This window comes from Nicotiana sylvestris, chromosome 7 (genome assembly GCF_000393655.2).
Source record: "Nicotiana sylvestris chromosome 7, ASM39365v2, whole genome shotgun sequence".
NCBI lineage: Eukaryota > Viridiplantae > Streptophyta > Magnoliopsida > Solanales > Solanaceae > Nicotiana > Nicotiana sylvestris.
The window spans coordinates 91,113,767-91,125,170 of record NC_091063.1 but is presented as its reverse complement, the minus strand read 5'-3'; positions in this window follow the sequence as shown (position 1 = coordinate 91,125,170).

Below are 11,404 nucleotides of genomic sequence, written 5' to 3'. Positions count from 1 at the left end.
TAACCCCTACCATGACGAACTGCAGCTGGAGTACGAGCACCAGAATAACGGCCTACCTCTCGAGACCTCTTAGCCTCCTTCTTCTCTCCATCCCGAGCATGCATACCCTCTAATCTTCTAGCAATGCTTACCACCTGCTGATAAGAAATATCCATCTCCAACTCCCGAGCCATGCTAGACCTGATGCTGGGAATGAGCCCCTCAATAAACCAGCAAACTCTCTCACAAACTGTAGCAACCAAGGCTGGTGCATGCCTAGCCAAGTCAGTGAAACGGACAGCATACTCCGAAACAATCATAGTGCCCTAGCGCAAATGCTCAAACTCTACGCACCATGCGTCCCTAAGGCTCTAAGGGACAAACTCTCTCAGGAACATATCTGAAAACTAAGTCCAAGTAAGGGATGCTGCCTCAGCTGGATTATCCAACTCAAAAGTATACCACCACTGGTAGGCTGCTCCTCAAAACTGGAAGACAGTGAAAGAAACCCCGCTCGATCCTGATATACCCATAGTGCGGAGGATATGGTAACACTCCTCCAGAAATCCCAAGGCATCATCTGATGCTAAACCACTGAATATAGGAGGCTTATACTTCTTGAACCTCCCAAGCCTTTGCTGCTCATCCTCTAAAGCTGTTGCCCTATCCTCGGGCTGAACTAGGGCCACAAGTGGTGCCGGTATAACCTCTGGGATCCAATCAACTTGGACCCGCTGCTTAGGAGTGTGCGCGGTGGGAGTTTGTACTCCTCCCCCGACCTGGGATGTGGCTGCAACAAAGGGAATCAGCCCTGCCTGAGCTAGAGTGGTGTACATGCTCACAAAATGTGCAAGTGTCTCATAAAGAGCTGGAATAGTAGTAGCAGTAGGCGTATCAGGTGCCTGGACTCCAGTTGGAGCTTCTGGTGGCTCCTCTGTGGCAGCTCACGCAGGTGCTCTGTGTTAGAAACTAAGTGTCCATTAGACTATATAGAGAACCGAGTTCTCTATAAGTTTCCACTGAAAATACTAATGAACCAAACTGTATAGCGATCTGGTCCTATATCAATTTGGTACAGTGCTAACTACTGAACCAGTATGTAAATGAGACACAGGATAAGTTCCCACTATATAGAGAACCAAATTCTCAATAAGTTCCCACAGTAGCTCAGCAGTAAATAAAGAATACAGAGGTTTTTTACGTGGAAAAATCCCAACTCAAAGGGACAAAAACCACGACCTACACTTGTAGGCTTTCAACTTCACTAACTTGTAAACACCTATTACAAGCCACTTTGTAATAACTCTATTACAAAGGATTCAACTCAACTAACTTGTGGTACTCTCACCACAAGCTACTTTGTGACTCTCTAGTTACAAAGACTTTGACTAACTTGTGATACTCTCATCACAAGCCACTTTGTCACTCTCTAGTGACAAATACTTTAATCACTCTAACTTGTAATAACACTATTACAAGCCACTTTGTAATAACTCTATTACAAAGGCTTCACAACTCGACTAACTCTAGCCAAGACACAAACTTAGAGGGTTTGTGATTTTGGGTTTCCTAAAACACAGCTTCTAAGAAATCAAGATAGGAGTTACAAATGAAGAACAAATAACAAAGACTCAACAAACCTAAGGACTTGAGATATCTTCAATCTTGGATCCGGTCCTTGAGGTTGCACAGCTTTGTTCTTAAAAGAGGTTGTAGCAAGCACTTGAGAGAATATTTTCTTTTTTGATTTTGCAAGTCTTGAGAAGAATGTCTTGTGCCTTGCACCAGGTTTATACTACAAAAGACATCACCTTAGTGATGTCAAATCTTGGTTAGTACATGCCTCTTCTCAATGGGAAGTGATTGTTGCACTGTCTGCTGCACTGTTGCATGTACAGTTGCAGGCAATCATTTTCTGCAGTTGCTTTCCAACTGTATAGTTGACTTATACTTCTGTCAGGGGAACACTAAGGGATCATGTCCCTAATCTGGTTCTTGTGAATCTAAGGGCACACTGGCCAGATTATCTTGAGTCGATTAACTTGAATGATTCTACCAGGCATACTTCACGTTCTTTATTTGGTTCTCTCATAAAGTAAGTTATTTTACCTTCCTTGATTGTATTTATATATATGTAACATCACTTACAATAATGTAAGTAAGGTAGGTAAAAAGCTTTCCATAGAAAGTTGACTACTGCAGTATTCCTATGCAGATGGTTGTGCAGGCAGCAACTTTCATGCTGGAGAGTTGACTTCATACAATCTCTTCGGGAACTGGTAGGGACCTGTTCTCTCAGCTGTTCCTTCCACTCTGAAGAGATGAGTTATATCCCACGCTGGATCCCAACCTGGAACTTTGTGATCTCAAGGTCTTGTAAATGTGTAACAGGTTTCTTATCTGGTTCTAGATGGTAAGTTTGTAAGATCATCAAAACATAAAGTAAAAGTACTTGTGCCCAAGGTACTTATAACCTATCAATTTCACTCTTTTGGATGACGAAAAACTTAGAATTGATATTCCCCCTGAGAACCACATCTCCATATTGTTCCTCCTACGAATCAGCCATATTCCCCATGAGAACCGAACCCAAGGAGCTGATCAGAATTGGTTCATCAAGACTGTTTGGCAAATTATCAAAAGTCAAAGTTCCATAACTTATCAATTTCCCCCTTTTTGATGAATGACAAACTCAGAATTATTCCCTTTGAGAATTAGATTTCTTACATGCACTGATCATATCTGGCCCGTACCTAGTTCGTTGAGAACGTTTGTCATCATCAAAACATGACATAGCGTAACTTAGATCAACTTCCCCCTTTTTGATGATGACAAACCCAAAATTATTATTCCTTTTGAGAACCAGATTCCTCACATGTTTCCCTGCGGAACATACCTATAATCAACATATTATCAACAACGTTCCCCCTGCGAAGTAGAGTCATCTTTCATGCACAACTATCTTTCACCAATCAGAGCTAACTTTCACACCCATGTTAATACCTATATAATTTCCCCCTTTTGGCATCATAAAAAAGAATAATAGAAGAAGCACAACCAAAAAGAAGTTCAGCAACATTAACTCAGGCCACTTGGGCAACACAACATGAACAATAACAAGAACAACAAGTGAATGTCAGTGCACAAAATAGAGTGATTGCCCATAGTGGAATAATGATAATAACAGCACAATAGTTTCAACAATACGTAATATGACAATTTAAACAATTGAAGTACCAATGTCATCAAATATAGGGATCAAAGGAAGATAAGAATTCAAAGGAATTTAGAAGGAGTGAAAGACATGGATCACTAGGCAGGAGGAAAAGTAAGGGGCTAAGGCTTTGATGAGCTTGTCCATTCGTTCATGTACTATCCTTTGATCAATGATCATCTGCTCTCTCTTAGTTCCTCCACTTGTTTCCTCAATCTTTCATTCTCACCCTTCAACTTAGTATTCTATTCTACCAAGGGTCCTCGAGGACCTGGTGCTCAACCTATCTGAGTAGGCTGAACCATCAATCAGATCACCGGGAATCTCATCAAGCTTCTTCTTATCAAAAACAAACTCAGTCCCATGCACATATAGCATCATAGTATCACATAAAACATAGAAGCTTTTACTTCTTCTTCAGAAGCATTGGGGCTTGGAGGAACAAAGAGGTGATTCTATTTTTGGAACTCAACAATGTCCAGAAGTTCCTCCATTTTTCAGCAAATATCAGAGTCAACACTCTGCCTTAAAGCACTTTTTGAGACTTTAAAGTCTTCTCCCTCCAAACCTAATGGCTCAACCTTTTGCTTCTGTAAGGAACCAGGTTTCTCACTTACATTACCCTTTCTATACCTGAGCAACCATGTCTCTCTCTTCTTCTTCTCAATCTATTTACCCTTATCATCTGCTTCATATTTCTCAGCAAACCTTTTTTTTAAAATTATTTCTCACAGGTAAAGATTTCATTTCATTCTCTCTTCCACAATCACATCAGCAGGTCACACCACTTCATCATCAATCATCCTACTTTTCATCAATACTTTTTATTGGATCAGAAGTTCGTTTATACATAGAACTCAAAGAGAAAAAGATCATCATTAAAATTGACTTCTTGAGAAGCACTTGAGGGATAAGGCCCTTATTCAGTCCTTACATTTACCAATTTCTCCATCCTTCAAGACTTCCACAAATCCATCAACAACTTCTGCCTCACGCTCTATAATACTAGATCTACCCTGTTCCCTTTCAGTTGAACTTCGATCAAAATCTACCAAAGACTTCTTGGGGTTTTGATTTTGATGGAGTTAGGATTTTGGAAAGTGAGAGAGTTGGGTTCACTTCTGGCATATTTGGAAAGAAGGATTCTTTTGAGACAAGGTTGATTTTGGTTTTGAAGAAAAGAATCATTTTTATTTGGGTGTAAGATAGAGAAGTGCCTTTTTGGGGTAATGGGTCAGTTCAGAAAAGGTTTAACATTTTTGGACTTCAAAAGTTAGGAGAAGAGGTAGGAGAAAGGCAGAAACAAATTAATAACATGACACTTCAGAAACTTAAAAAGGCATATAAGTATTGAAGAGACTACTAACCTGAGTCACAGGAACCAGGTTCCGCGACGGTTTTTGAAACTTTTGAGCAAAGACTCCTAGAAGTGCAATGTCACTCTTACTTGTTTTTGTCCTAAAACTGCCATATGTGTATACCTGTAATAGTATAGATTTGAGTTAGATGTTGCCGAAAAACACTTTTTAGCATTGTACATTTTCTTCTTAACATAGCCAATCATCGAGGGACCAGGTCACTCTGTTGAGCTTGATCAACCCCAACTCCAGACGATTTATTTCAAAATGTTCACTGCTCAGCGCCTTGGTGAAGATGTCGGCTACCTGGTCCTCCGTCTTCCAAAACGTATCCCTTAAAAAGTGATGTCGCACATTAATATGCTTTGTCCTATTATGTTGTACCGGGTTCAAGCTGTAAATACACCAATGTCTTCAAGATGTTTCTTGATCTGTACTGTTTGAGCCCAACAAAAAGCAACAACCACGTATTTAGCTTCAGCAGTAAGAAGAGCCACATAGTTTGTTTTTTTGTACCCCATGAGATCAAGCATGACCCCAGAAGATGTGTCATTCTAGATGTGCAATTTCTATCCACCAGATATTCAACATAATCAGCATTAGCATATCCAACCAATTCAAAGTTATCTCCCGAGGGATAGTAGAGAACAAGGTCATGCATCCCTTTGAGATATACTAGGATTCTCTTGGCAGCTTTCAGATGAGATTCCTTTGGATTGGATTGAAACTCAGCACAAAGACCTGCACTAAAAACAATATCTGGTTTGCTACAGAAGTGACCCTAAGATACCTCTTTACATGGTATGATTTATAAGGGAACTAGGTTCATCCATGTCTAGACAAGTAGCTGTGGCGATGGGACTGTCAATGATTTTTGATTTCTTCATGTCAAATCTCTTCAGTAGCTTCTTGATGTACTTCTATTGTCTTATCATTTGAATACATGTTCAGGATGTATATGACGTTCAAAATCTGGAGGTAGCTTGATATAGACTTCTTTCTTGAGAAAACCATTCAGGAAGGCACTCTTCACATCCATTTGGAATAGGGTGAATTCCATATGTGAAACAAAGGCAATGAGGATCCTAGTAGCTTCCATGCGGGCTACTGGGGCAAAAGTCTCATCATAATCGATCCCTTCCTCCTGATTGTATCCTTGGACAACAAGCCTTGCTTTGTTCCTTGTAGTATTTCCATGTTCATCCATCTTATTCCTGAATACCTGATCGCGGCCTACTCTGCACTACTAAAAAGTAGGAAGAGAGGGTCATAATAGCTTTTACCCGATTTGTGGGTCGGGATCAATTTCCACAGGGAGCTAGGAATGGAGTCGAGTATCTATTTAGATTGGGATTGTGTAATTGTTTCAAATATCACTTCCAATCATTTTTGGGTTTTTCTTTAACAAACTACTATTATCAACTACTAAATATAAATGCAACTAGATTATGCTAAACGAGAATTGGTAAAAGTTGTATCTAATGGATAAAAAGGCACTAGGGTAGTGAAATCCTCCTAGGTGACCAATTGACGGGTAATTGCTTCTAAGGCACGATTGACATGATTGGGAAATATGCTATAACCGCTGCACGATTTTACCCACTCTCACACCTCTCGGTAGAGAGAGTGATTTTGCCCAATTGACTTTCTCAAGACCAAATGGGTAGGCAAATTTTCTCAAGCAACTAGGGTTCAAGTCGGGTAATTACTCTCTCGAGGTTTAACTCTTTAATTGAGACTATCAATTCTCCTGAGTCCATCCCAATTCCTTGTTGGGTCAATTTTGGAGACGTAGGCTCTCTTTCTAAAGAAGAGCCAAGTCAACTTAGTACAAACCAGTGTTTGCAACCACCAATCCATAAATTAAACCATAAAATTGACCCAAATAACAAACACCCATAGTCAATCTAGCCCTAAATCACAATACCCATCAATTACCCACACTAGGGTTGAGCCACAACCCTAGCTAATGGTGGGTCTAGCTACTCATGCTTGATGAGAAAAACAGAGAAATAGATGAAGATAAAGACATATTAATTAATTGCTAAGGTAAATACAAAGATTTAATGATAAAAACTAAGTAAAAATGCCCAAAATGGCTACAGATGGTCTTCTCACGAGCGCAACTCAGTTCAGAAAATAGCTGATACCCTAAAAATGAAAAAAGGTTCTATTTATACTAAGCTAGAAAAACTGGACAAAAAATGCCCCTGCGGGGTTTGCGCACTAGGCTCTTGACTCTACAATTTCAACTCTCTGAACCCAGGCTCCACAAACCGCGCAGAATGGACCGCAGCCACAGAGGCTTCCAATGCGGTCCGCGCATGATGGACTGTTGACCGCACAGGCTTGACCCTGGGCACTTGACATCTCTCTGAAGTTTGCTTCCGCGGACCGCATAAAATGGTAGTGCGTCCGCAGTGTCTTCAGTGTGGACCGCACAATATGTACTGCGGCCGCACTTCTTTGATTCCCTCAAAACCAGCTCTCTGAATCTCCCTAGTGCGGCCGCACTAGGCCTATTTGTCCTTAGTTGTCTTATCTTTGGTACGAGTGCAGGTTTCACTCCTTTTGAGCCAATCTTTGACGTCTCGTCACTTTGTTGATCAAACCTGCAGTCAATCACAACTTATGAGCATTTTGAGACTATTTTGTAAGAATTTATAATCAAAGCGTAAGAAAGAAGGAGCATGAAACACGTCAAAATCCCTAGTTATCAACTCCCCCAAACTTAAGCTTTTGCTTGTCCTCAAGCAAACAAAATAAGACCCACCCCTTAAGGGAAAATCCAAGAATTTTCAGCTATCCTAAGTTAACCTCAACTAGCATCAATTGGGACTAACAATTTCACTCAATACAAATGAATCATTAACAATATTTAACCTTTGAAAAACCATGGATCAAGTGTAACACAAGAGCATCAAGAGTTGACTCATTACATCAAAGAACTCTATCAATTACTTTGGTCATTGTGGAACCCAAACTCACACATCCTCAACTCTCCCTAAGCAAACCTCACCTTTTAGAATACTGGCACACAAATCGAGGTTAATGGGAATTCACTCATCTCTCTCAAGAAAAGGTCAAAAGTCCGGCTCTAAGTACCATATGCTTGCCCCTTATGTAAGTATCCATTAATGTAAGTGTCATTCAACTCAAGATCATATAGGGCTTTTGTGGAGTCATTGTGAAGGCTTTTGGTTCAGGGTAGAAAATGTTTTGATCTAAGTGGGTTCCATCTTCCCTTAAGCACTTCTTTTGATTCATTTGGCACACATTCTCTTGACTCATTGAGTCATCTCACTTCTTTCTAAGGGGTTAGAGAGACACATTGTCACTCTTTCTTATGCAATTTAAACTGTTTCTCCTTTTTCAACTTTCCACACCTTTCATTCTTTTGCTTTTCTTGAATCCCTTTTTATTCTTGTTCACATTGAGCATTCTTTTTGTCTTTTGCTTTGCTTTCTTTTTCATTGCCTTTTCTTTTCTTTATTTTTTTGCCTTTTACCACTTTGTTGCCACCCTCTTCTCTCCCCCTAAACTTATACTTTTTCCATGTGCTCAACGAAAGATTGGGTGCCAAGAGAGGGTATCTTTTAGAACGGGTATAAGCTTGTCTCATGGTTCTTGAAAGAAAAAGGTCTAAGGCTCAAAAGGGTTAACTAGGGATCATATCATTGGTAGGCTATGGAATTTTTCAAGCTATTATTTGGATCATGGAGGGCCTATAATCACGTCTCAAGTCAAAATTCACTTAGAATTTCGCCTCAACAAACATTCGGGGCAAGTTCTAGACTAATGGCTCGGGGCTTAGATTTGCAATTCAATTACTCACCACATAAGCTAAAGGATCGCTAAAGACATAGAGTCGGGGGCCCACAACGACATTAGATACCATTTGAGCACACAATGGTCCCGAAAAAACCACTTGATGATTATCGGTCAACACAAGAGTCTCAAGGTCACGACTTTCACCATCCTAAACACAACATTTTGTTTTTGACCATGGTATCAAAGGCAAATGTGTTAGGCCCAAGTGAAGCTTTGCTTGAGGTATCCTTAACTATAAATTACTAAAAACAAAAACAAAAACGAACTCAAACCCTTAAGAAGGTTATCACGCCATCCATCATTGGGAAGAACCACCCAGTTCACCCAACACTCCACCTTTGGAAAGAACCGTGGCATTAAGAAAACTAATGGCTTGTTGAAAACGTCCAAAACAAAACAAAAGATACGAACATAAATAAGAAGCTAAAAACGGAATTTTTTTGCAAAAATAGAACGAATATATACAATAGGGGATTTGAATATACAACGGGGATGAATATATACAATGATGTAAATTTATATACAGACCCAAAGAAAGATAAAAATGTGATAAAAGTAACTAAATATCAAATTATATACAGACCAAATGTGAAAATCAAGAAAGCATAAAATGAATCAATATATACAGTCATCCAAAAAGTAACTAAATATCAAATTATATACAGACCAAATGTGAAAATCAAGAAAGCATAAAATGAATCAATATATACAGTCATCCAAAAATGGAGGGCGCACCCCCTCAAATAAAAGCTGACATTGTCCCCAATGCCAACTAGTCCAAATAAGCATCAAAAATACTAGAAAAGGATATGAAGACTCCCTAAGCAGTGTCTGTCTGCATATGCTCATGGGTGGTCCCTGGGTCCTCTGTGTGCTGGGGAACCTCATACTGGTTCTTGGTGGTCTGCTCTGCTGCTACTGGGACCTGGACCTGGACCTCAACAGGTTGTGGAACTGGTACATCCTGTGGCTGACTGGAGGAAGCCTCCGATGGGTCCACCAACTGGATGATGGCATCATCTGCTCTAGGGATATTCCTCCTCTTCGGAGGCCTCTGGGTCTACTCCGGCTGTGGATGAGCTGCTGAGACTAGGTCATCGAGCAACAGGTCCAAAGGCAGCTGGTCTGCCTTCAGTCTATCTACATCTGCCCGCAGCTCCTTCACGGACTCCTTAGAGGCCCGTGTCTTCCTAAGCTTCTTATGCTCCCGAGCAAGCTCATTGAGAGCCTTGCTGTGTGAATTGACTGACTTGGTCAATGTCTCCTGAGTAGTGAGGATTTTCTTCTAGTTATCAAGTATCTCTTTCAAAGCATCCTCTATCGACTGGGGCACCTGTGGGGCTGGAGGAGCCGACTAAGCCTCTACTGTGGTAGTCAATGTGGACAACTTGGATGAGGCAGTCTGCATCCAGTTATTTATACTTAGAAGGGCCTGGCTCAGCCGGTGGGTAGTGATGGTTGGGCCCGAGTAGATGGGATCTTCGAGCCTGCTGATGTGGAAGGTCCGGAAGGCATCTCAGTATGAGTAGAGGCAGGCTCAGTGGGGGTCTCTACCACAACTAGCTCTTCAGATTGGCCAGTTGGGGCAGAAGTAGGGGCTTTGTAGTTCTTGTCCTTGGGGTTGTCATTCCCTTTCAAGCTGTACCTAGAGAACGGGGTTGTCGCCTTGACCTTGATTTCATATGGTCTCTTGTCCACCTGCAAGTCCCAGAAGTACATAGTAAGGGTGTTGGGGAAGGGATAGTTCCGGTCGCTCTCGACACCCACTATAGAAATGATCCGAGACATCACATTCCTCACGTTGATGGGGTACCCCGCCATAATGGAAGCAACAAAAATAGCCCGGTGGAGAGGAAGTGTCTGGTCATGGGTAATAGGGTCTAATCGGCTGCACGCAAATGTCCCCCAGCCCCTCGCCTCAAAGTTTAGGGTCCTCCGTAGTATTTTGACCCCAACAGTCAACCACTTTGGAATGGTACCTGGGATTTCCAAGTACTGATCTAACCATGGACGGACCTCCTCTCCCATCTCCAGCTTTGCCATATAAAGAATCTCATCTTCCTCATTGAAACCCGAGTATTCGTTGAGCGACTTCCCGTCAAACAACACCTTGAGGTTCCAAACCTTGGTCACTTTGGAACCCTTTACGATGTGGGCTACATTACAATAGAACTCTTTGACCAAGTGTTCATTGGCATCCACACAATCATCTAAGAAGTGCTCCCAACCCACTCTCATTTTGAACTATCTATGCACGTCAAGGTTGCTGGGTAAAAGATCTCTGTCAATAAAACTCCGCTCCGGTATCAATTTTCTCACTGGCCACCACTCCCTAAATTTGTGGTATGCCACCTGGCTCACGAACCTATCCTCCCAAACTTCGGGTTTTCTAGTTCGGGCAATGCCCTCAACCTGAGGCTCACCACCCTCAGCTACCTCCTCATACCCATGCACCTCCTCCTCACCTCCGTCTGCACTCTCCCCGAATAATGAAGCCGTGGGGGAGGCGGAGTACTCACCACTATCGGTTGTTGATCCCTTAGACGATTCAGTAGAAACATGCCCTGGTGTTTGGGCAGTGGGTGATGGTGGAGGAGTGTCATCTATTAATCTGAAACTTAAGTAGAAATGTGTTGGTACTGAGTCTGAAGAGATATCTTGGGAGGGCAGATACTCACTCCCCGACTTATCACAGGCTCTGTCAGCTGCCTTAATTGCCTTTCTCATCTTTTTTATGTTTTGACAAGCCTGGGGAGTGAGTTTAACCAATCTTTGCTTCCCTTCCCGGGAGGAATCACCTATGCCGGGTTGTTTGGAGCCTTTTCCTCTTTGTTTAACCATTATCTACAAACACAATCATCTCACATTGTTAGTATCAATAGAAGCAGTGAGCAACATTTCAATAGAAAGAATTGCAGACAGAATTGAAAAGTTGCAGCCAGGTTGCAGAAACAGCCCAGTGCGGACAACACAAAATAGAGTGCGGCCACACAGGGACCATCGTGGACCGCACAATAACCGG